Source organism: Budorcas taxicolor, chromosome 12 (genome assembly GCF_023091745.1).
Source record: "Budorcas taxicolor isolate Tak-1 chromosome 12, Takin1.1, whole genome shotgun sequence".
NCBI classification, from domain to species: Eukaryota; Metazoa; Chordata; class Mammalia; order Artiodactyla; family Bovidae; genus Budorcas; species Budorcas taxicolor.
The window spans coordinates 11,248,188-11,273,986 of NC_068921.1; the positions used below are offsets into that span (position 1 = coordinate 11,248,188).

Here is a 25,799-nt window from a genome sequence, read left to right on the forward strand (position 1 = left end):
TCTCTGGTCCAATTCTGTATCATCTTTGTATCTTTCAGATCATCTTCCCCTTACTGAGAAATAAGGAGTATATTTGTTCTTAGAATGTAATTCATAAACACATAAGCCATCACCATGTGGGTCTCCATCATGAAACGCAGCAAGATGCAAGAAAGAAAATAAAAGGCTCATTTAGCTAGTACCATTTAATATTTCCTTCTCTGAGACAAACATTAAGTGTCTGTGTAATTATCCTTAACTCTCACTGGGAGAAGGGAAGAATTCAATGATTCAAAGTTTGCCACTTTTTTTTAGTTAATCTTAAAGGGAGAACACATAAAACAGTGGGAAAGACTTAAATTGGACTTTCTTGGCAGCTAGAGGCTTTCAATGATGAGAGAAACCTTGACCTGCATCCAAGTCAGCCCCATCCGTAACCTTTTTGCTACCTGGCTCACCAGTATCCAAGCCAAAGAAAACTAGCAACACATTATACATCCTAATTAGAGAAAACATCTGCAAAAAATATCAACATACTAGGTTGGTGACATTGCCATAAAAAGCCACCCTCCGTATAGCATTCTTGGGTATATAATATGTATATGACTAGATTGGTGCAAATTTTGGAAAGCAAAATGACTAAACAGTTCTCAGCAAGGCCACTCCTGAATGTCTATCCTTAGAAAATATACCATAGAAATACATCAATAAAAGCAGAAAGAGGGCCTCCCTGGTTGTCCAGTGGTAACAGTTCATCTGGCAATATTGGGGACACAGGCTCAATCCCTGGTCTGGGAAGATCCCACAACCCTCAAGTCTACTGAGCCTGTGCTCCACATCAAGAGAAGACACCGCAATGGGAAACCTGCGTGCCAAAACTAGAAAGTAGCCCCTGCTCGCTGCAACTAGAGAAAGGCCCCCACGCAACAATGAAGACCCAGTGCAGCCAAAACCAAATTAATTAATTAAAAAAACAACAGGAAGAGTTATACATGTGAATGTCCATTGCAGCATTATCTACAATAGCAAAATTGTAACACAAACACAATTTTTTCAATGTTTATCGAACAGCTATTTTGCGCCAGGCACTATGCTGGACTCCAACACAGCAAACATGAGTCTCCTAAAGTATTGTGCTGAATAGGAGGCTGTTTTTCTTTCTTTTGGATCCTGTTCTTAATCATTTTTAAGAGGGAAACCAAGAAGGGGCTTCCGGCTCAGTAGAGACATTAATTAAAGCTTGGTAAAAAATGAGCAGACGTGCAGATCTTGGGTAACACAGGTCAAAGTCAACAGACCAGAGTGCAAGTTTTTATGATGGAATTCTCACCACCCACTGGTTTGGGGCCGGTTTTTCATAGCCACCCCTCCCAGCATCATAGTCCTAAGGATACTCACCTCGTTCCTGGCTCCCGGAACTCCCACGGTCAAACTGCCTGCCCTCATTAAAGCCTGCATCCCAGTCTGTGCGAATGATCGATCAACCAGGTAAGTTCCATTAATGTACCGCGTGGCATTTTCTGCATCTGCTCTTGAATCGTATCCCACAAAGTAGAACACACACGCTGTCTTCTTCATTTTATCCAGGCCCAAGATGATTTTCTTTATGTCACCACTTTTGCTGAAGAGCTCGTAGGTTTGTTCTTCAGCTGTATGAAAGGAAAGATCTCCTACATACAATGTGCAGTTTTTCTTCAGTAATTTCCCCTGTTCTTCACTGTCACCCCAGAAGGGCTGGTCTCGGTACTGGCTCCGGTCGACATAGAAGTTGCTGGGCAGTGCCTTCAGGAGGCCACCTGACTTCAGTGCAGACAGGTGGCCAAGGGCACCATTTGGAGAATGAGGCTGTTTTGTTTTTTGTCTGTTTATTTTGAGAAGCCTGTATTCACTTCTTTCTGGTTCTCCGGTGTATTACAGGGTTGGGAGGTTGGGAACTCCATGGCATTTGGGCTCCTGGATGCAATGTGAATTCTGCCAACAATGTGTGTTTGTATGAGATTTGGGAGGCAGAAAGGAGGCGAGAGGACCTAGTCTTCTTTCTCCAGAATGGACACATGAGTTTTGTCAGATGTGAGTTTTTGCAGAAAACAGTGAAGCTCTTAGCAACCACCTACCTGGGTGTTGTGGGGCAGCTGGGACTGTTAGCATTTTCTTGCAGCTTTCTGATCTTTGCTCTAAGCAGTAACCCCTGATTCTCTGAAAGTCGGCAATAAATCTGAAAACCAAGAAAACCCATCCCCCACATCCACTTCCCTGCTGTTGATTTTTATTCCTCCAGTCTTAGCTTTGTAAGCTCCTAATTCCCTGTGTTAAATCCCTCTCTGACTCAAATACCTAGAGTGAAATATATTTTCCTTAATCCTTAACTTATTGCAGTGAAGCAACAATCTAGAACAGCTCTGCCCAGTAGGAAACTAATGTAAGTCACACATGGGAGACACGTGTAATTTGAATTTTTCCAGCAGGCACATTAAAAAAAGTAAAAAGAAACAGGTGAAGTTAATTCAACAATATATTTTAGTTAACCCAATATATCCAAAATATTATCATCTCAGTGTGTAGTCAATATGAAAATACGAATTAGATCACTTCCTTTTTGTACTGTCTTCAGTATACAGTGCATATTTTATCTGTAAAGCACTCTCCAGACCAGCCACATTTCAAGCGCTTAATAGCTACACGTGACTAGTGGCTCGCCTACTTTCTAACATAGATCTATATAAGGTGTGCATGCGTGCGAAGTTGCTTCAGTCATGTCTGACTGTTTCTGACCCTATGGACTGTAGCTTGCCAAGCTCCTCTGTCCATGGGGTTCTCCAGGCCAGAATACTGGAGTGGATTGCCATGCTCTCCTCCAGGGAATCTTCCCGACCGAGGGATTGAACCCACATCAATTACCTCTCCTTCCTTGACAGGCAGGTTCCTTACCACTAGCGCCATCTAGGAAGCCCTCTGGCTCAGTCTGCCTGAAATCCGGGAGACCTGGGTTTGATTCCTGAGCGGGGAAGATCCCCTGGAGAAGGAAATGGCAACCCACTCCAGTATTCTTGCCTGGACAATCCCATGGATGGAGGAGCCTGGTAGGCTACAGTCCACAGGTCGCAAAGAGTCGGACACAACTGAGCGACTTCCCTATATAAGATACTAGAGTAAAAATGATAGCAAATTATTGTACTGCTATTTGAACTTTGGGACTTAGTAGGGGACTGTGTTTCTGCTAGGTTTGGCTTCATCTCCCTACCCAGTCCATCACGTGTGTGTCAAATAAGATCTGGTTCTCACCCAAGTTGAATTGAAGGCAGCCTTTCGGGTGGGGAAGGATGGGAGTGCTGTAAATGCCCCCAAACTGCATGGGAAGTGGCATTGCACAAGAAGGAACCAGGACCTGGGTCCGAGACAGGTTTGTCTTGGTCTGGGGTGAGCTCAGTGTCCGGGTGGGAACGGGGCAGTTCCTGAGCTGGGTGGCTCTGTGCTGAGACAGCAGACGCACCGGTGTGACGGCCTCCATCATGCCCGCTGGGAACAGGTGGTGCGATGAGAGTCAGCAAGACTTGTGCTGAGAGGTGCTGAGCCGGCCACATCCGCCCAGAGCAAGAGCCTTATTTAGAGGCAAGTCCAACTGCATGAGCAAGAGAAACTCAGCTGTGGAGGCCTCTCTTGCCAACAGTGAATCTGAATCAGAAAAAGGAAAAAAAAAAAAGATGTGGGATGGATCCTGGAAAGAGCCACAGTTCCCAAGGTCAGGGGCAGCCAGGGTGGATGCATGTAGACGCTAGGCTCCAAGAACAGGAGAACTGAAATACTGCCCGCCAGGCCAGTAAACAAAGGAGGTTGCAGCCATTAAGCCGTTACATTACAGCCTCCCTGATGGTGAGCCCTGAGGGAACTCAGGAGGAGACCAGCGGGCTGCCCACTGCCAAGCCCATCCAGCAGCCAGCTGCTGCAGCCTCCCCTGACAGTGAGCCCTGAGGACACGCAGGGTACTGGCCCCAGACAGCTGAGGTGCGCGCCAAAGGAATGGCTTCAGCCGGCCCAGACTCTCAGGTCTTCCCATATTCACAGAAAAGAGCTCAGTTCCTTAACTTGAGAGATCTGGTTTTCTTCAATTAAAAGCGATCTTTTGATCTTCTGACCGCTTGGTGTTTTTGCAAAAAGGCCTATATATCCCGGCTTCCCGTCACCACCCCCTTCCCGCCCCCTTCCTCTTGGAAGAGATTCTCAGTGTTATCTGAGATGCCACATCCCAGGCCTAAGTCAGATTTGTCCACCAAATACAACATAACTCTCAACTTTCAGGTTGTGCTTTTTTTTTTTTCAGTCAATAAACAGAGGAAGAGCAACTGATGATCCAGCTACTAGAAACGATTAGAAACCAAGGCAAGTGTGGATGGATCTGGGTATGTATGTGTATGGCCTCCCCGAGACTCGATCAGGCAAGGCGTGTGGCCGGAGGTACCTGTTTCTGCCGGCTGCCTTTGTGTTGTTTCAGCCTCAAAGACCTACGCACAGCTTCTAACACATAATAATAACGATGGGGAGCTTATTTCTTACTGCAATCCAGACACTGTGGCAAAACTTGGCACACACAATCCCAGCTGGTCTTCGCTGAAGCCCTGTGAGGAAAGTACAACAATAATCCCCATTTTAGAGGTAAGAAGAGAGAGGACTCAGAACCTTTTGTTGTTCACTGGCTCAGTCCTGTCCGACTCTTGGCAACCCCATGGACTGCCCAGCCTCAGGGTCTTTTCAGAACCTTACTTGAGGGCATCTATTTAGTGAAAACGTTAAGCTGCAGTCCAAGCGCAAAACCCTGACTCGGGGAACCTGGGCCTGGTTGCTATGCCAGCGCCCCCTTTTGGTAGCACATACACTAATCCCTCGGCCACAGTGCTTCAAAGACTTAAAACTGGAAAAAGACAGATGTGAAAAGCAGGGAGGTAAACTGCCAGAGTCCCATTTTGCAAAATCCGCAAAGACTGTGTTCAGCTTGGACCTGGGCAGGGGACAGCGAGCAGCGGCAGGAACGACACTGTCCACCGGGACCGCGGCACACCCCGCCCCCAACGTTCCAGAAACGACCGCCTGCAACCACAGCGACCTGGGCTGGGGGTGGGGATTGCAGGCACCGCAGGCCTCCTGAGAAAAAGGAATCCTTCTCAGGTAGGAGAAGGCGCCGTTGCCATGGCGACCACAAAACCTTGGCCCAATCCTAGGGCAGTAGCCAGAGTTTTCAGAAAAATAAAATGAAATTGAAAAGAATCAGCCTCTCTCGGCCACGGCAGCCGTCCACAAAGACACAGTGTCTCCGTCGGGCCCCAAGTCTAAACAGATGAACCTCAGAGGCCCGGAGGTCGATGAACCTTGCGCAGGGTTGAAGCATCCTTTCATACCCGGCAGTCCCAAGGCCGGGGCTCAGCACAGCTCTGCCAGGCGGCTGCCAGGGTAAACACAGCGCACCTCTCCGAGCGGCCCACATTCCAGCCGTGGGCCTCCCGCAGCAGCCAGCAGCCAGCTCCTCACAATGCTGGCTTTTTCCCTACGCGTCAACCCGCATTTCCCCCACCCGGCAAAGCCTCGAAGCCCCGGGTGACCCCCTCCTCAGCCCTCCCTGAAGCTCAACGCCTGCACTTTTCAACAGAAAAGTGTCAGTCGCTTAGTCGTATCCGACTCTTTGCAACCCCAAGGACTGTAGCCCGCCTGGCTTCTCCGCCCATGGGACTTCCCAGGCCAGAATACTGGAGTGGGTAGCCTATCCCACCTCCAGGGGATCTTCCTGACCCAGGAATCGAACCGGGGTCTGCCGCATTACAGACAGATTCTTTACCGTCTGAGCCACCAGGGAAGCCGGTTGTAATTCCTCTCAAGCAATGGTTCCCCGATTAAGGCCCACACGTGGAGTCCTGGGGCCACCGCCCTATCCCCGAGGTCACCTGCTCATCGCCAGGCACAGGCAGCACTGTGCCCACACGGGAAGGGGACTCTCAAGACCCGGACCCACACTGGAGGAACCCGCCACCGCCACCATGATGCGCCAGGGCACGGCCACCTCCCAGAAACTGCATAAACCCTGCCCTGCGCTAACATCCTTTCTCCCTGCAGTGAGGTGCTAGCACAAAGTACTCAATGCCTAGACCGCAAAAAAAAAGACAAAAACAATGAAAACCTACCCAAATCCTAAAGGTTCCTGTATCTCAGAGGGGTCCAAAGGACTGACGGATGCCATCTAGTTAGAACCTGTTGATGATAGGTTTCATTATCCTTTACTTTTACATTATATTACATTTTATTTTTTAAAAAAATATTTATATTTATTTATTTGGCTGCACCAGGTCCCAGCTGCAGCCTGCAGATCTTCTAGTTGCATGTGGGATCCAGTTCTCTGACCAGATATCAAACCCCAGGCCTCCTGCATTGGGAGCTCAGAGTCCCAGCCACTGGGCCACCAGAGGAGTCCCTTTACATTTATAGTTTGTTTCATGCGGAAATTATGGAAGCATTAAGCAGAATTTTTAATAGGTGAAAGAAAACTGTGTATCCCCCAATTGGTTAAATTACTTTCATTTGTCTGCATTCCACTGTTGTTGCCTTTTTATCTTTCCGGAGAACTTGGACTATTATATCCTGGCTGAAGTTTAATTAAGCTCATCAGAAGAGAAGAATCAGCGTGATTACCCCCATTCCACAAAAGAAGCCCCGGTGACATAACCAAGGTCAGAGGCCCAGCTGTTCTCTCAAGATCGGGACCAGAGCACAATCTAGGTGAGTCTAGGTTTCTATCCAACTTTCCAGAATACCCTTTGTATCAGCAGGGCTCCTGTCCTGAGCTGAACTGAGGCCTGAGAGGATTAGGGAGACAGGTTTCCTTTCATAAATGGGAACAGTGATTGCTGATGAAAGGGGAACCGGGTAGCTGGAGCCTGGGGTGAGGGGGAGACTTTCTTTTCACTGCCTTTGAATTGTGTACCATATGTACGAACCAACTCTTCAGAAAATAACTAACTTTTAATTTTAAATGTTAGCTTAAATGTAATTTAAAATTTAAATGTAAGTTTAAAACTTCCTTTTATAAATCAATTTTATTCTGCCCCCAAACTAATGGAGTTGAAACATACATTGTGAATACTGTGGTTAGAGCCGTGCCTGGCAGGGCCCACAGTCAGGTTCAAAGGGAACAGACTGGGACAGGAGATCCTGGACCCAGAGTGACCCCTCTACACCCTAAAAGGTGCATACTTCAGTGAAAATTAAATAGCCAGGTCTCGATTATCTGTGTTAGCATAGAAAAGTCCTGGCATTGGTAGTTTAAATGTCGTTGCTCAGTCGCTCAGTCCCTTTGTGACCCCATGAATTGTAGCACCCCAGGCTTCCTTGTCCTTCACCATCTCCCAGAGTCTGCTCAAACTCATGTCTATTGAGACAGTGATGCCATCCAACCATCTCATCCTCTGTCGTCCCCTTCTCCTCCTGCCCTCAATCTTTCCGAGCATCAGGGTCTTTTCAAATGAGTCAGCTCTTCCCATCAGGTGGCCAGAGTATTAAAGCTTCAGCTTCAGCATCAGTCCTCCCAATGAATGCAAATTAAAAGTTATATTTAATTTATGTTCCGCATTGAGTGTCTCTGCATACCTTAGAATATGGATCTCTTTCATGCCTTGAACTTAAAATGCTGCAAACTGAAAAAAAAAACAAAAAAACAAAAAAAACACCCAAACACTGAAACACTGGGACACTGTCCGTATTTTCCCTTTGTACTCATCAAAATGATCTTGGCTGCAGGAAACAAAACTCCTGACAGAAGCTGACTTAGACAATGGGGAAATTTACTGTCTCACAAAACAGAGAGAACGCAGGTCAGGGTCTCGGTTTGCTGAAGTAGCAGCTCCGCAACGTCCTCAAGCGCCGGCCCTCTGCTCGGCTGTCCTCGGGCCGCCTCCTCCTCAGGCTTTGGCAGGACTTCCCAGCATCTTCTCCAGACAGGACAGGCTCAAGGGGAAAAAGGGAAGCAGTCTTTCTGTAGAACAAGGAAAAAGCCCATCTTTCCAGAGTACAGGGAAGCCTTTCCCAGAATGTTCCCGCCCCACATGACCCCAGACGTCCCCGCAGGCCTCGTTTCCCCCTGTGCCAGAGCCAATCACTAGTAGGGGGATGGGGTCACTGTGATGGGTTTAGACTAATCAAAGGGAGGAGAATGGATGCTGGCCTATAAAACAGCATCCGCTGCCTACACAGTCATTCCCCCAAGAAGCCCCTTCCTACAGCCACGTCAGGAGAGGCGTCACATGGGAACAGGCTAAGGTTTTTGAGTAACACTAAGTATCAGTTTGGGCTTCCCTGGTGGCTCAGACGGTAAAGTGTCTGCCTGCAGTGCGGGAGACCCGGGTTCGATTCCTGGGTAGGGAAGATCCCCTGGAGAAGGAAATGGCAATCCACTCCAGCACTCTTGCCTGGAAAATCCCATGGACGGAGGAGCCTGATAGGCTACAGTCCATGGGGTGGCAAAGAGTCGGCGACTTCACTTCAAGTATCAGTGTAGATCAAGATGCCTCCCTCCCACGTCCTTCTGAGATGGGTTGGGACCTGGGACCCTTTGCTGCAGTGCCTGTACCTGGACAAACATCCCCTCAAGCAACAAAGTACAAAACAACTGTAAGAGACTAAAAAATAACCTCGAACTTCCCTGGTAGTAGAGTGATAAGAATCTGCCTGCCAGTGCAGGGGACATGGGTTTGATCTCTGGTCTGGGAAGATCCCACACGCCCTGGGGCAACCAAGCCCGTGGGCCACATCTGCTGAGCCTGTGTTCAAGTCCTTTCTACCTCCTTTCTACCTGTGTGCTCGATGTGATAGGTAGGTTTGGTCGCTCAGTCATATCCAACTCTAGTGATCCCATGGACTGTAGCCCACCAGGCTCCTCTGTCCATGGGATTCTCCGGGCAAGAATACTGGAGTGGGTTGCCATGTCCTTCTCCAGGGGATCTTCCAGGACTGAACCCGGGTCTCCTGCATTGCAGGCAGACTTTACCGACTGAGCCACCAGGGAAATCCGTAAAAAGAAAGACAAAGCTCACATCACTAAAAAAAGGCAGCTTAGATGGAAAAAGTGGAAGTTTAGTAAGCCATTAAAAGCAAGATTCACCATGAGGGAACACAGAAGGCCGCCAGCCCGTGTTGAAGGTGAATGTGTCTATTAAGATGGGTACCATGTTCATTATTGTCATTTCCCAGAAATCTACCTGAGCCAAAGGTATCTTTCAAGGCTACTGAAATGTGTCAGATGAAGTGTGTAGGATCCAGGTGTCAGAAAAGCGTCTCATTGACTCAAAGGTTCATTGTGCTGAGGTCTCGCCCTTAGCAACTGCACCCTCCCTAGCAGCTCAGAAGTGGACGCTTAGGGAGTGCTCTCATTAAAGGCATACAGCCCCTGGGAGAGGGGATGGACTGATGGCTGGCTGAGATAACAACCACTTCTGCCACACAGAGCCCCAGTTAGAGGTTAAGAAGAGAATTGCCTACAAGCAATTTACAAGGAGCAGCTAGGAAATAAAACACAGTGTCAGATGGGCCTTTGAAAACCAATGTGGGAATCTGTTCCTTTTTTTTTTTTTTCTGGAAAGAAACAGAAGGTACAGCCACTGGCTACATTTATTTTTGGAGCAGGGAGAAGGGGAAAGAAAGGGAATATATAGAAAAAGATGTAGAATATGGATTGATCTGATTCAACCCTGGAGAAAAACATCCATCTCCATGTGTCAGGGTTAAGAAGGGTCACATGCTCGTGAACTTGCTATCAGAAATGCATGGCTTAGTCTTATTTTTCAATAGCAGAAAAAGCAAGAATGCTGGCATGGGGTCATTCCAGAATCAAAAATGGAAACATACGAATGCCTGATTCATCTTCCACCTTACACAGCCACACTGTGTTCCAGAGCAGTATTCCTCAAGATTTACTGTATAAATCCCCCAGGGACCTTGTTCACATGCAGATTTCAACTCAGATGTGGAGTGAGACCCAGGATTTTGCCTTTGTAGCTGTTCCCAGGGAATTCCCTAGCAGTCCAATTGTTGGACTCTGCGCTCTCACTGCCGAGGGCCTGGGCTTGGTCCCTGGTCAGGGAGCTAAGATCCCACAAGCCAGACTGTGCGGCCAGAAAGAAACCAGGTTCCCCGGGGATGCCGATGCTGCCAGCCCAGGACCACATTTTGAGTAGCCAGGTTCTCACTGTGATTGAGCATAAGGTTTATTGAATTAAGAGTAGGTGTGATTTTAAGATGCCTAAAGGTTAAAACAGAGAGGAACCTTTAAGAAAGTCAGATAAGTCAAGTTACTACCCAGCGTATGTAAATAACTCCTACAGCTCAACAGCAGTAACAACAAAAATTTTTAAATGGGCAAAACTTGAACAGTTATCACTAATCATTAGGAAAATGCAATGAGACACCACTTCATATATGTTAGAGGGGATGTTATTTCTAAAAAAAACAAAATAACAAATACTGGGAAGGATGTGGAGAAACTGGAACTCTTGCACTTTGCTGTCAGAAATTTAAAATGGTATGGCTTCTATGAAGAACATTCTGTAGTTTCTCAAAAAAATTAAACATAGAGGATTTGGGGGAAATGGAGACATAAGAGGCACTTGATATGAAGAAATAACCCATTGGAAAAGACCCTGATGCTGGAAAAGATTGCGAGCAGGAGGAGACGGTGTCAGAGGATGAGATGGTTGGATGGCATCACTGACTCAATGGACATGAGTTTCAACAAACTCCGGGAGAGAGTGAAGAACAAGGAAGCCTGGTGTGCTGCAGTCCATGGGGTCACAGAGTGGGGCACGACTTAGCCACTGAATGATGACAAAGAGGCATCAGGAGAAAATAATCTGAAAAAGAACCTACAGATTCTTTTTTAGATTCTTTTGTATAGATTGATAGATATATCTGAATCCTCTTGCTGTACACTTGAAACTAACACAACATTGTAAATTAACTATATTTCAATTTTTTTAAAAATAAAATTAAAAAAAAAAAAAGAAGCACCAGGAATATTTCTCTTCACCTAGACAACAACTGCGCTGGCAGAATCTATCTGATATAACTATTTTGGAACTCTGGAGTCTATTGAAGGCTTGCAAATTCTGGGGGCAGACTTGGGTGGTAAATTGCAGTTAATTGCAGTCAATTGCAGTTTTCAGCAGCAGCAGCAGCTACCTGTCCGCCAACTCCAGCCATTAGGCAGGCAGCTGTGCGTGTGTTCCTGGCGCAGCTTGGACACAACTTCCTAGAGCCAGGGTGGGCAAAAAGGAGCCTGCCCTCCGAATATCAGTGCTCTGTGCGGTGGTCACCGACTGCTGCTTCTGATCACAGAGGTGCAGGCAAGAGACAGGCAGCCCTAGTTGTACCTCCCTACCCCAACTGTTGCAAGCCCCTCCCTCTCCAGCGAAAGTAACCAGGGAACTTAAAGGGCCAAGGCTCTTTCCCCCACGACCTTCATTTCTCTCTTTTCTCATGTTTGGGAGCCAGCCATTAAAGAGTAGGATGTTCAAAAACAACTGCATATATGAGGAAAATTAGAAGGTAAACTCCACATACCCAGTAAAAGGCTCAGAAAAGACCTAAGAAGGTTTTCAGTTTATACCTCAGGCTGATTCTCCCCACAGAGACAACTTGCAATAATAAAAAGCAATAACAAAGCCTGGAGAAGGGGAAGGATTTGACATCTAGAATTACCTCATTATTAGATTCAAATGTCCAATTAAAAAAAAACCACCACAATGCATGCAAAGAAACACAAATCCGTGGTCCATTCAAAGAGGTAAAAAAATCAACAGAAATTGTTCCTGAGATAGACCTGATAACTAATTAACTAAACAAAGATGTTAAAACAATTATCTTAAAAATGCTCAAACGAAGTCAAGAAAATGATGTGAGAATAAAATGGAAATATCAAAAAACAAATAATAAACCTAAAAAGAAACCGAAAAGAAATCCCAAAGCTGAATAATACAATAATTGAAAAATTCACTTGGGGGCTTATCTGGTGGCTCAGACAGTAAACAATCTGCCTACAATGCAGGAGACCTGGGTTTGATCCCTGGGTTGGGAAGATCCCCTGGAAAAGGGAAAGGCTACCTGGAAATGGCTAATCTTGCCTGGAGAATTCCATGGACAGAGGAAGCTGAAGGGTCACAGTCCATGGGGTCATAAAGAGTTGGACATGACTCTCTTTCACTCACTCAGAAGTAATTCAAAGGTGGGTTTAAACAGGCAGAAAAAGGAAGCAGCGGATGTGAAGCTGAAGAATATAAAAAGTGAACAGAGCCTAAGGAACCTGTGGAATGCCAGCAACCAGATCAATATACACACCGTGGGAGTTCCAGAAGGAAGAAAAGAGAAAGGGGCAGAGAAAAATATGTGAAGAAATAATGACTGAAAACTGCCCAAATCTGATGAAAGACAGTACATACTTACAGTGGAGTGTTGCTCAGCTTTTCAAAGCTAGGAAGTTCTGCAATATGCTACAACATGGATAAGCCATCAGAACATTACACTCAGTGAAATACACCCGTCACAAAAAGACATAAACTGCCTGATTCCAATTGTATGAGGTACACAGAGTAGTCAAATGCACAGGCAGAAAGTATGGTGATAGTTGCCAGGGGCTAGAGCAGTGGGCAATAGGAGTTAGAGGTCAGTGGGCATAGAACTTCACTTTGGGAAGATGGTAGAGTTCTGGAGATGGATGATAATGATAGCTGTACAACAATGTGAATACACTTAATGCCGCTGGAACTAAAAATTGTTAAAAAGGTGAGTTTTCTGTTCTTTAAATTTTACCACGGGGAAAAAAAGAAGGTTAGCCAATGTAATCCCCCAGTTTCATGTGTGAAGAAGATAAGACAAAAGATTGTTTTGAATGACAAAGAAGATGGCTTAGATCAATTAATAGGCATAGCTGGCTGGTGATGGAACCCTGAGATCTAACTCCCAAGCCCAAGGTCTGACCTCAGAATTCTGATGCTATGCTGGTCTCAAATGGTGCACAGACACAAGCTTGAGTAGTGAAGAGAAAAAAGTAAGTCTTGAGTCCAGCTATAATTCCCATTGTTGACTGTGACACATTAGATGAACCCTTGACTTTCCTGGGAGAGTCCTCTTCTCGGTAAAATATAGAGACTGATGACATTCTCATCAGCAAAGTGAAGAGAATGTCTTCCAAAATATTTTGCTGGAGATACTGGTCTCAAGAGATATCTGTGAGCAGGGGCAGAATATGGTTTTGTAGTCAATATTTGGGAAATTCTGCAGACTGAATCTCTCTTGGATAGTCACAAAGTACATTAGCATGTTAAAGACTCTGGAAAGTTCTGTAGTAAAGAAATCTGTTCGTTTTTTTCTTTAATCAGCAATTTTACTTGGGGCTCCCAAAGCAGATGATGAGACAAAGATTTGAGTACAAGTAGTTGATTTGGGAAGAGAAGGGAAAAAAGGTAAGGAAATTGAGAAGCAAATAGGGAAGGGAAGGCATCCTTGAAGGAGGCATTATTAAGCCAGCTGCCACTGGGGGCAACTGGACCTGAGTCCCACTGGGACTTCCCTGGTGGTTCAGTGGTTAGGACTCTGTACTTCCACTGCAGAGGGCCTGGGTTCAATCCTAGTCAGGGAACTTAGATCCCACATGCCACATACTGTAGCAAAAAAAAAGAAAAGAAAGAAAGAAACTTAGGTGATGCCTGTTCATAGCTAAATTATCATCTAGTCCTAAACATTGACCCTCCTCTTGCATGCTACAGAAGGCTGACCTCCTTCAAGGGCCCATGGAGAAACAGACTCCATCCAGCCTTGGCAGGTGGGAAGTCTCAGAAACAGGCCCCGAGCTCCCATCACTTCATCCCTGGGATGTGTAGGTATCTGTTTCTCAGGCTTTCCTCCCAGAGGTGACCCGAGAAAATAAGCCATCTCATCTTTCACCACGTTCATCCTTTGAAATGGAGAGGATTCATCTAGGTTCTCAAGCTTGCAGATTTGATTTTTTTTTCCCAGTTCTATGTGGACCACCTGAACTATTTGCTTGTGTTGACAGAGAGAATTCTTACCTGAGCCTGTGGAAAATCTGAGGTCAGAGATCAGTAACTCAGGGCTAATATCATAGCTGTTGGTACCAAAGTAAAAAAGAAGCACCAGTCCTTCATGAAGAAATGTGGTCAGCCCTCCAGACAGATGGACGGCCCCTAATGAAGCATCTGCTGAACAGTCAGTCCGTCCAACACCGCTGTCAGCGTCCAACCTCACAGCAAGGCAGCCAGAGCCTCACTTTGGGTGGAAAAAATTACACTGGCCTCGGTTCAAGCCTCCTCACTCTCTTTAGCTGACAATTTTAAAAAGAAATCAAGAACCAGAAAGAATTAGAGGTTTGCCAGTTTTTTCCCTCACATCCAGAGGCTTTCCTGCTCCTAGGAAATATGAGGTTCATTTTGAAGCTCTGTTTCCGCCCTGCACAAACATATCAATAATCGTCCAATGATACACACACCTTGACTGTATTTACAAAATGTGAATATGAATTATCTGGCAAATCGTATTAATGTGAATATACTTAAGGATGTTTGAGTGAGACAATGAACGGACCTGTTTGTAAATACCAGATCCCAATGGGCAATCACTTCAGTGGGTTCATCCAAGAGCCTGATGCTGTGCTGAGGGGTAAGGAGAGAGTAGATTAGCTTCCTTGGAACTGCTGTTTCTGCAGCAAAAGAGGATCAGAAATCGGCCATTTAGCACATTTCAACTTCACACAAAAGTGAACGACACAAACCCTGGGTTCAAGGAGTCAGTGGCTCAGGAAAAGAGATTAACATGTTAAAAAGCCAAATTTGGGACTTCCCTGGCGGCTCAGTGAATAAGAATTCACCTGTCAATACCGGGAACACAGATCTGATTCCCAGGAAGACCCCACATGCCTTGGAGCCGCTAAGCCCATGCACCACAGCTACTGGGCCCGTGGTGTTGCAACTACTGAAGTCCTCCCTACAGCCTGTGCTCCCCAACAAGAGAAGCCGCCGCAGTGAGAAGCCCGCACACTGCAATGAAGAGTAGCCCCCGCTCGCCACAACTAGAGAAAGCCTGCACAAAGCAACAAAGACCCAGCACAGCCAAAAATAAATAAAATTATTTTAAAAAAGAAGTTGAGGACATAAACAAGAAAAGAAAATTTGATATAAGAACTTAGGTACAGGCAGCATGCTGAGGGTCTGGAGAGTTGATGGAGATGCCCTAAGGAAGTAAAATTTTTGCCTTTTTGTAAAAAAAAAAAAAAATCAAATATTACACAAATATTGAGAAAAGAAAAAGTTTGCCAGTCTTAACCTCCAAAGATGATTCATGTTACCAATAGTTTGGTGCATTCTAGACTTTGCCTATGCTTTTATTCTTTAAGAAAATTTGTTCTTACAGCCCATCTTGTTTTACAGCGTGTTTTTCTTTCACTTGACCATACACCACTTTTCTCCTCTGTAGCAATCTCATTTTTCTCTGACTGTGCATGGTCTTCCATTGTGAGGAGGCGCCGTGACTTATTTCACTCTCCCCTTCGATGGATGTTTAGATTGTTTCCACTTCAGGACATTTCCAACAAAGTTGCAGTGAACGCCCTTGAAAGGACATGTCTGTTTCTGGTGTAAAATCCTAAAAGTAGGTTTGCTAGATCACAAGATACAGATGTTTTATGTGTAACTAACATTGTCAGACTAGAGGAAACAAATTTTAAGTTGGCCTTGAGGATCAGAAGAAATAGGGGAATCAGATTTTTCAGACTTAGGTCAGCGTACGAGAAGGGACGTAGAGCTGAAAGACGAAGCAACAAGCCAACTCCTGTGACCTATGATTTAGGGCAGTGGCTGATGAGACCAAAACAGTCATTTGGAGGCTAATTGTACGTGGAAGGACTGGGACCCTACAGCTCCTCAGTGGACCATTTCCATCTCTGCCTTTTCCTCAAAACTCACACCCACCATCAGCGCTCATACACACTAAGCTGTGATCACTCTGGGACAGTGGACGTGGAGAGTTGCTAGATATATGATGACTGATTTTTCGTGTCTGTTTGGCTGAGCTCAGGGATGTCCAGACAGCTGGTAAAAGCACTACTTCTGAGAGTCTGTGTCAGTGTCTCCAGAAGAGACTGACATTTGAATTGGTAGATGCATCTCCATCCCCAGTGTCAGGGGACATCATCTAATCCACTGAGGGTTTCAGTAAACCAAAACAAAACGAAACGAGGAAAGGGAGAATTTGCTGTCTGTGCTTGAGCTGAGATATCCGTCTTCCGCCCTTGGCCGTCAGACATTAGCCCTCCTAGTTCATCGGGCATTCAGACTCACACTGGGATTCTCAAGTTTGTGGACCTGAACTTAAACCATTGGTTTTCTCGGTTCTCCAGCTTGCACAAAGCAGACTGTAGGAATTCTCAGCCTTCAGAATCCCATGAGCCAATTCTTCTAGGTCTCTAAGTTGTGTCCGACTCTTTCACGACCCCATGAACTGAAGCCCACCTGGCTCCTCTGTCCATGGGATTCTCCAGGCAAGAACATCGGAGTGGGTTGCCATGTCCTCCTCCTGAAGCTCTTCCCAACCCAGGGATCAAGCTTTTGTCTCTTCTGTCTCCTGCCTTGGCAGGCAGGTTCTCTTCCACTAGCCGCCTTGGAAGCCCACATCTGCCTATCTCTATCATGCTGGTTCTGTTCCTCTGGAGAGCCCTGTCTGTCACGGGAGATGTCGGCCATGGCGAAGGGTTAATGAGACAGACGGCAGCTTGCCTAGCCCCCTTGTTTTGCTTGAGGGCTGTGTAAAGGGTCTTTCCTTAAATGTGGAGGAGGAGAAGGTATTGAGAGAAAAGGGAAGGTGCGTAGAGACAGAGAATTTGAGAGACAAAACGTAAGTGATGATATGAACGCTTGGGAGTGCATGGGCTCTGAGCAGAGGGACTTTGAAGAGAGGGTGTGTGCAGAGAGCCCTCTACCGTGGAGCCCGAGTCTTGGGTGAAACAAAGGCTTCCAGAGGGCACGTGGGCACAGATGGTTTAGACGGAATGCAGTTCTGTGCTGGCCAATGCCGTGCAAACTCCTTCCTGGAACTAGTCTGCCCGAGTTTGTATCTGCAGCTAAATACCCTGGAGGTTTTCACTCCCCACCTCGCCTTTCCCAAGCGCCCATCTCCCATTTTTAGCTCTTATTTTGTCGTTGTTAACCACTCCCTAAGTGCCTGTATTTTCTATGTTGGGGCATGATTTTGTGCAGAGGGGAAGTCTTGCAAGATTGCCACAGGGAGAACGAGAAATGGATGTGCTCGTAAATGTCAAGAAGCCAGAAGAGGTTTTCTGACATCCTGGGTGTGGTGAAAAATAGCCAGATCAGGCTTTCATTACACTCCGTCTGATCAGTGTATCAGAAGGGATCCTAACACACAATGGGCTGCATTCTGTGATCCATGAGAAGTTGTCAAAAATGATTTTTTAAATGAATTGCTTAAGCTACCTTGTGCCCTGAGAAAAATGGCCCTGTATTCAGAAAAATCTCATTTTTTAAAGAGGCAATTTCAGTAGCTAAATATTTGAACGTGGTTAAATATTTATAGATTCACAGCGTTAAATATTCAGGTTCCCTCTGGTAGGCAGATGACTTTTATCCTCCGTCATAGTCTCACAAACTCACGTATCTCTCATTACCTGCCTCCTTAGCTATTCTTGTTAGCCCTTTTGAGTCATCTAATTGCTCCAGCAACCAAGACATTTCTATCAACTCCTGCTCATTAAAAGGCTTGGCTTCCAATGATCCATGCCTCGAGCCAGAATCAAAGCTACAATGAAGTATCACCTCACACCAGTCAGAATGGCCATCATCAAAAAGTGTACAAATAAATGGTGGAGAGGGTGTGGAGAAAAGCGGACCCTCCTACATTGTAAGTGAGAATGCAAATTGGTGGAGCCGCTATGGAAAACAGGATGGAGATACCTTAAAAAACTGAAAAATAGAACTACAGCAATCCCACTTCTATCTGGAGAAAACGATAATTTAAAAAGATACATGCACCCCAGTGTTCACTGAAACACTATTTACAGTAGCCAAGACATGGAAGCAACCTAAATGTCCGTCAACACAGGGATGGGTAAAGATGTCATACATATATAGAATGGAATATCACTCAGCCACAAAAAAGTATAAAATAATGCCACCTGCAACAACATGGATAGACCTAGAGATTATCATTCTCAGTGAAGTAAGTCAGCCAGACAAAGACTAATATCACATGAGATCACTTATATGTGGAATTGTTTTTTTAATGACTTCCCTAACTGTCCAGGGGTTAAAACCCTGCACTTCCACTACAGGGTGGCGAGGGTCCATCTCTGTTGGGGACCTAAGATCGTGTGTGTTTTATGGCATGGCAAATTTTTTTTATTTTAAACAAAAATAAATGCTATAAATGAACTTATTTACAAAACAGAAACAGACTCACAGAATTTGAAAACAAGCTTATGGTGACCCAAGTGGGAGGAGGGATAAATCAGGAGCTTAGGATTAATATGCACGTGCTACTGCATAGAAGCTAGATAACGAACAAGGACCTACTGTGTGCCACAGGCAACTCTACACAATACTCTGTATTAACTGTGTGGGGGAAAGGCTCTGAGAAAGAATGAATATATGTATAACTAACTCACATTGCTCCATGCCTAGACCCAGAGTTAGCCCTGAACTGGAACCTTCCCTTCCGCTTTGCCCTTCATCCACCCCCACTCCCTGCGTCCACCATCACCGTGGCCACCAGCCAGCTCCAGCTCCCTCCCCAGCTCTCTGCTGCCCGTTCCTTCTAAAGCTCCTACACTCCTCTCCATCTGAAAAAGGAAGGGACAGCCTGCCCTATGGGCTTGCTTCCTCCCCAGAAGCCAGAAGACATGATTAGGGACTCTGAGGAGTGTCAAATAAATCTTACAGTTTGGGCCAAAAGTAATAGGATTGAGACTTGGCATCAACTTAATCACCTTAGATGACCATGTGTGACCCCGATGAGTCCGCACGCACTCTTTCATCCTTCTCTTTACTCGGCCTCCCATCTTTTTTTTTTGAAAGTTATCTCCCAAAGAGACGCAAGATGAGTGGCCATTAGGGTCTGCCGACATAGAGACATGTTGAGTCCAAGTCAGGAGGCCCCTGAAACTATCTGCTTCATTCAAGCTTCTCTTCCATTCTGCAGGGTTTCCCTGGGGGTTCAGCTGGTGAAGAATCTGCCTGCAATGCAGGAGACCCTGGTTTGATTCTTGTGCAGGAAGATGCCCTGGAGAAGGGAATGGCTACCCACTCCAGTATTCTGGCCTGGAGAATCCCATGGGCTGTATAGTCCATGGGGTTGCAAAGAGTTGGACATGACTGAGTGCCTTTTGCTTCAATTCACTTCCATTCTGGAAACCCATGTCCTTCCAATAAGTCCCCTTTTTGTCTAGCTGGGTTGAGCTAGATTTCTGTTCATACTCCACATGCTATAATAATCCATGAACGTGTGTGCAGTGTAGAAACTTCTATTCTTGGGCTCTGTATTCAATGTCATTATTGTTCAGTTGCTCAGTCGTGTCCGATTCTTTGAAACCCCATGGACTGCAGCACCCCAGGCTTCCCTGTCCTTCACCATCTCCCAGATTATTCAACATCTTATGATAAACCATAATGGAACAGAATATATATATATATATATTTGTATATGTATAAGTATATACATACATATATATGTGTAAATGAATCACTTTGCTATACAGCAGAAAGTAACACAATATCGTAAATCAACATCAGTTCAGTTCAGTCGCTCAGTTGTGTCCGACTCTTTGCGACCCCATGAATCGCAGCACGCCAGGCCTCCCTGTCCATCACCAACTCCCGGAGTTCACTCAAACTCATGTCCATCGAGTCGGTGATGCCATCCAGCCATCTCATCCTCTGTCGTCCCCTTCTCCTCCTGCCCCCAATCCCTCCCAGCATCAGAGTCTTTTCCAATGAGTCAACTCTTCGCATGAGGCGGCCAAAGTACTGGAGTTTCAGCTTTAGCATCATTCCTTCCAAAGAAATCCCAGGGCTGATCTCCTTCAGAATGGACTGGTTGGATCTCCTTACAGTCCAAGGGACTCTCAAGAGTCTTCTCCAACACCACAGTTCAAAAGCATCAATTCTTCGGTGCTCAGCCTTCTTCACAGTCCAACTCTCACATCCATACATGACCACAGGAAAAACCATAGCCTTAAGTAGACGGACCTTAGTCGGCAAAGTAATGTCTCTGCTTTTGAATATGCTATCTAGGTTGGTCATAACTTTTCTTCCAAGGAGTAAGCGTCTTTTAATTTCATGGCTGCAGTCACCATCTGCAGTGATTTTGGAGCCCCCAAAAATAAAGTCTGACACTGTTTCCACTGTTTCCCCATTTATTTCCCATAAAGTGATGGGACCAGATGCCATGATCTTCATTTTCTGAATGTTAAGCTTTAAGCCAACTTTCTCACTCTCCTCTTTCACTTTCATCAAGAGGCTTTTTAGCTCCTCTTCACTTTCTGCCATAAGGGTGGTGTCATCTGCATATCTGAGGTTATTGATATTTCTCCCAGCAATCTTGATTCCAGCTTGTGCTTCTTCCAGCCCAGTGTTTCTCATGATGTACTCTGCATAGAAGTTAAATAAGCAGGGTGACAATATACAGCCTTGACGTACTCCTTTTCCTATTTGGAACCAGTCTGTTGTTCCATGTCCAGTTCTAGGTGTTGCTTCCTGACCTGCATACAGATTTCTCAAGAGGCAGGTTAGGTGGTCTGGTATTCCCATCTCTTTCAGAATTTTCCACAGTTTATTGTGATCCACACAGTCCAAGGCTTTGGCATAGTCAATAAAGCAGAAATAGATGGTTTTCTGGAACTCTCTTGCTTTTTCCATGATCCAGTGGATGTTGGCAATTTGATCTCTGGTTCCTCTGCCTTTTCTAGAACCAGCTTGAACATCAGGAAGTTCACGGTTCACGTATTGCTGAAGCCTGGCTTGGAGAATTTTGAGCATTACTTTACTAGTGTGTGAGATGAGTGCAATTGTGAGGTAGTTTGAGCATTCTTTGGCATTGCCTTTCTTTGGGATTGGAATGAAAACTGACCTTTTCCAGTCCTGTGGCCACTGCTGAGTTTTCCAAATTTGCTGGCATATTGAGTGCAGCACTTTCACAGCATCATCTTTCAGGATTTGAAATAGCTCCACTGGAATTCCATCACCTCCACTAGCTTTGTTCATAGTGATGCTTTCTAAGGCCCACTTGACTTCACATTCCAGGATGTCTGGCTCTAGATGAGTGATCACACCATCGTGATTATCTGGGTTGTGAAGATCTTTTTTGTACAGTTCTTCTGTGTATTCTTGCCACCTCTTCTTAATATCTTCTGCTTCTAATTTAAAATTTTCTATTCCTTTATAATCACACTGGTAGAAGATCTAAGGGGGCCTTAGTTTTGTTTCCCCACAAAACAGTAAGGTACTCACGAGATGCACTATATGCCAGGACTGCAGATGTGAATGGTACTTGCTCGGTGGCGCTCGTGGTAAAGAACCCACCTGCCAATGCAGGAGACACAGGAGACGTGGGTTCAGTCCCTGGGTCAGGAAGACCCACTAGAGGAGGAAATGACAACCCACTCCAGTATTCTTGCCTGGAGAATCCCATGGACAGAGGAGGCTGGTGGGCTACAGTCCATGGGGTCGCAAAGAGTCAGACATGACTGAATGGCTTAGCACGCAGGCAGCACGCACCAGAATCCACAGACGTTTTCTGGGGACCTGGTGAAAATCACTGCCCTCGTGAGCTTGCTCACCAAAGAGGACCCTCACCGTGAATTACGATATATACAATGAGAGAGGAGCAAAAGATTTGCCATGCTAGTTCAAACCAGGAATGATGGTATCCCACGGTGGGGACAGGAAAGGCTTAGGGAAGGAGAAGCCATTTTTAGCCAGGTCCTATGGATAGCTAGAAGGTTCCAGAAGGTGAAGACCATGAGAAAAAACATTCTAGCCAGAGGACTTGAAGAAGCAATTAAATGCAAAGAAAGCTTCCAAAACAGTGAGTACCCCAGCGGGCGGAAATGTTGGGTGTGTGACTGTGAACTGCGAAATAAAATGTAGGAAATGGAAGATAGAGTGCAGGGGTCTGCCTCGCATCATGCCAAGAGTGTTTGCTTCATTTAATAAGCAATTTAAAAGACGTCACAGAATGTTTCTGAGCCAGGGAATAACGTGGTCTGAGCCGCACTTAAAGAAGATAAATCGGGCAGCATTATAAGGCACAATTTCAAAGGCAGAGAGAAACTAGTAAAAACGCAGATGCCATCATCTTAGGCAGGAGACAATGAGGGGCTCAACTGGGGTGGCAGAGAGGGGAAGGGGGGAGGCGACGGATGGGAGAGAAACCGCAGAGGGCGAAAAGCAACAGGATCTGACACCTCTGAGTAGGAAGTCCTTCACAGATGTGTGGGCCATTTGTATTTGGTGTTACTTAGGGTGGTCAAGATTTGCAGACCATCTGTCATTGATACAAGGAAGAAAGTCAGCTTTTATCCCCACTGAAAGCAGGTTGTCAAAAACCAGGGGACCCAAGGCTCACAGGATCGTGCGGCAGGGAGAAGTGGCAGAGGACCTGTCACCGCCTCAGTGCAATGCCTGGACTGCATTGGGCCCTTCTGGACCTCGAACACACCCCTACGTGGACCATCTCCCTAGGTGCCAGGGCTATCCCGGTGTTCATGAATTGTGCAGGGGTTCTGTAGGGCTGCGTTGCACTCAGACACAAAGCTGCTTCAGAGGCCCGCTTGGGAGCAGACCCAGGGCTCCGGGCGGACAGAATATAAAGGAGGTGGGAAGAATATTAGGAGATGGGAAGTAGGGCTGTCCATATGTTACCCGCTCCCCATCACCAGCACAGAGCCTGGCATATCACAGATGCGTGGTCCATGGATACAGGAATGATCCAGTGACCAAATGACTGAAGGATTCCTGAACTGTGCAAGCATGCTATGGAGGCTTCAGTGGCTCCACCAGTAGGGTGGCAGCCCCCTGTCCTCTCTGAAGCTCCCCAGAAAAGCTGAGCTTTCCGTGGCTTCAGCCACACCCCAAGAGGGGGCAGAAGGGGACCCCAGCTCCGGGGGAAAGGAGAGGGAGGTGGCAGGTGAGCCTGACAGAGACTCGCATCCAACACTCTACCAACTGGGAAGGTCACAGCACTGGTTCTCAGGAGTAGACAGAGGAACGCAGCACATTAAATAATCATTTTTTAATTTCAGTCCGTAAAGCAATGGGGAATAGCTGTAGCGTGAACCATTCTCACAACCAAATAACATCCCAGGCGCCCACCACGGTAACTGCTGCTGTCTCAACACTTGTTTCCTTCCTTCTCATCTCTCTATTGCTTCCAGCCACGATTTGATGAATCTCTGCACCAGAGAAAAACAAAACTTATTAAAATTATGCTGTCAAACTGTTGTAATTTTACTTCGTCTTGCTTTCAGCTGTTCTTTAAAAAAAGAAAAATGTTCCTTCCTCAACCCTAGAGCTTTAAGCTTAGAAATGACACCTGCCTCAGGTCCTTCTGCGTCTTTCTTGGACAAACAGAAGTGTCTCCTAGATACTGGAGTCTATGAGGGTCCAGAGAGAGAAAGCTCCTTTTTTCCCCCATCCTCTGACTCCATGAGGATTTTTGTTACCATGTGTGTGAGGCATTTTAAGATTGAGAAATTACAGAGATCAGAATTCGGCCACACACTCCAAAGGTGTGTGTCTCTGTGTGTCAATATATATATTTATATAGATGTGTCTGGTGGTGGTTTAGTTGCTAAGTCGTGTCCAGCTCTTTCGAACCCATGGACTGTAGCCTGCCAGGCTCCTCTGTCCATGGGATTCTCCAGCCAAGAATGTTGGAGTGGGGTGCCATCTTCTTCTCCAGGGGATCCCTCCCACCCAGGAATTGAACCCAGGTCTCCTGCACTGCAGGCAGATTCTTTATCAACTGCGCCACAAGGGAATCCCCGAAGTGAAAGCGTTAGTCGCTCAGTTGTGTCCGACTGTTTGTGACACCATGGACTGTAGCCTACCAGGCTCCTCTGTCCATGGAATTCTGCAAGCAAGCATGCTGGAAGGAGTAGCCATTCCCTTCTCCAGGGGATCTTCCCGACCCGGGGATCAGACCCAGGTCTCCTGCACTGCAGGCAGATTCTTTACTGTCTGAGCCACCAGGGAGTCAAAGAGATGTGTATACCCCAGACAAAATGGGCTTCCCAGGTGGCATTAGTGATAAAGAATCCGCCTGCCAATTCAGGAGACACAGGAGATGCAAGTTGGATCCCTGGGTCAGAAAGATTGCCTGGAGAAGGAAATGGCAACCCCCTCCAATATTCTTGCCTGGAGAATCCCATGGACTGGGGAGCGTGTGGGCTGCAGTCCATAGGGTTGCAAGGAGTTGGACATGACTGAAGCTGCTTAGCACATAAGACAAAAGTCCAAAAGCCTTAACCTCTGTTGGGTCGTGGCCATGTCAATGACCTTGGTCTTGCAGATGAGCTGAATGGAAGAAATTCAGTAACAAGCAAAGTGATCCTACTGGATATGGACAGTGGAAGGTATGGGGCCTGTCAGTCCCTTGCAGGTAAGAGGGGACCGTTTGATATTAAGCTGTGATGATGTCCTCCTTGGGGATTATGTGGCTGCTGTTGGAGCCTCAAATTTCATGATCGATGAAATTAAAACTACCTACAAGTAGGACCAGTCTCAAGAATGAGCTTGGGAAAGCACCCCTGGGAAATCATAGCAACTGATTCAGGCGAAAGAAACAAAAATTCTGAGGGCCTGCCAAACAGTCGCAGCCAAATGAGTCGGCGAAGCCAAGATAAGGAATCGGCAGTCTGTGATCACGTTCATTTCCTCAACTCTTGTGTTTCTCCGTGGTCTGGTTGGGATTTGCGTTTCCATGCATTTCCTAATATGATTCCTTTAGGGAAAGTCCAGCTGAATGAGAGGATGAAAGGATGCAGAGAGCTGGGCCAATCACCACCAGAGCTGCTTGGAGCAGTGGTGCCCATAGCTGCAGCTCAGCTGGAAGCAGGGTGCGAGGGGGAGGAGGGTTGTCTCTAACCTTCACTGCCTGTACTAAAGCATGTGGTCTGCGGACTGGGTAGAGGGAAGAGTGTTCTAGGCATGGGCTTGGTGTTCATACAGCTGGGCTCTGAACGGCCACGCTAGACCGAGTCACCTGGGACACGATGCTGAATGTCCCCAAGCCTCGATTTTCCTCATTTGTTAAAAAGGAAGAACAGCAGTCGTTTCATGGTTGCTGGAACTGTATGAGACAGTAGTATACGCAAGAGTTGAGTGGGATTTTATTTCTCAGCCAGCCTCTCACCCCACCGCCCCTGAGAAAAGCACCCTTACTCTTTCTTGAGCTAGTTAGAGGAGCTAACAAATCAGTAAATCCAGAGCACTCTCATTTTAAACAACTGGTTTGTTGGTACCTATAAAACAAAAGTCAGATTAACCTAAGAACTTTTTTGAATGAGAAAAGCTGGTTTAGGAAGCTTCATTGAGGCCTTCTCAATGGGCCTTACAGATGCTAATAAGAACAATTAAGAATATCAACAAAAACTTGAAAAAACAAAAAAGGTCTAGCTATCATTTCAAAGAGGCAAAAAAAATTTTTTTTTCTTTTAAAAAAAGGAGTTACTGCAGGTGAATTAAAAAAAAATTCTTTGGATGGTTATTTAGAAT

At 46.0% G+C, this 25,799-nt stretch overlaps 1 non-coding gene and 1 pseudogene across 1 annotated transcript; one reads left to right on the forward strand and one right to left on the reverse strand.

Annotated features, from left to right (window-relative positions):
* Nucleotides 1–1,291: 1,291 nt before the first annotated feature.
* On the reverse strand, nt 1,292–3,490 carry LOC128057875 (nuclear cap-binding protein subunit 2-like; annotated as a pseudogene).
* A 10,080-nt stretch (nt 3,491–13,570) lies between these two features.
* On the forward strand, nt 13,571–13,642 carry TRNAG-UCC (transfer RNA glycine (anticodon UCC)). Its single transcript has one exon. It is a non-coding gene; the product is annotated as a tRNA-Gly (tRNA).
* Nucleotides 13,643–25,799: the final 12,157 nt, after the last annotated feature.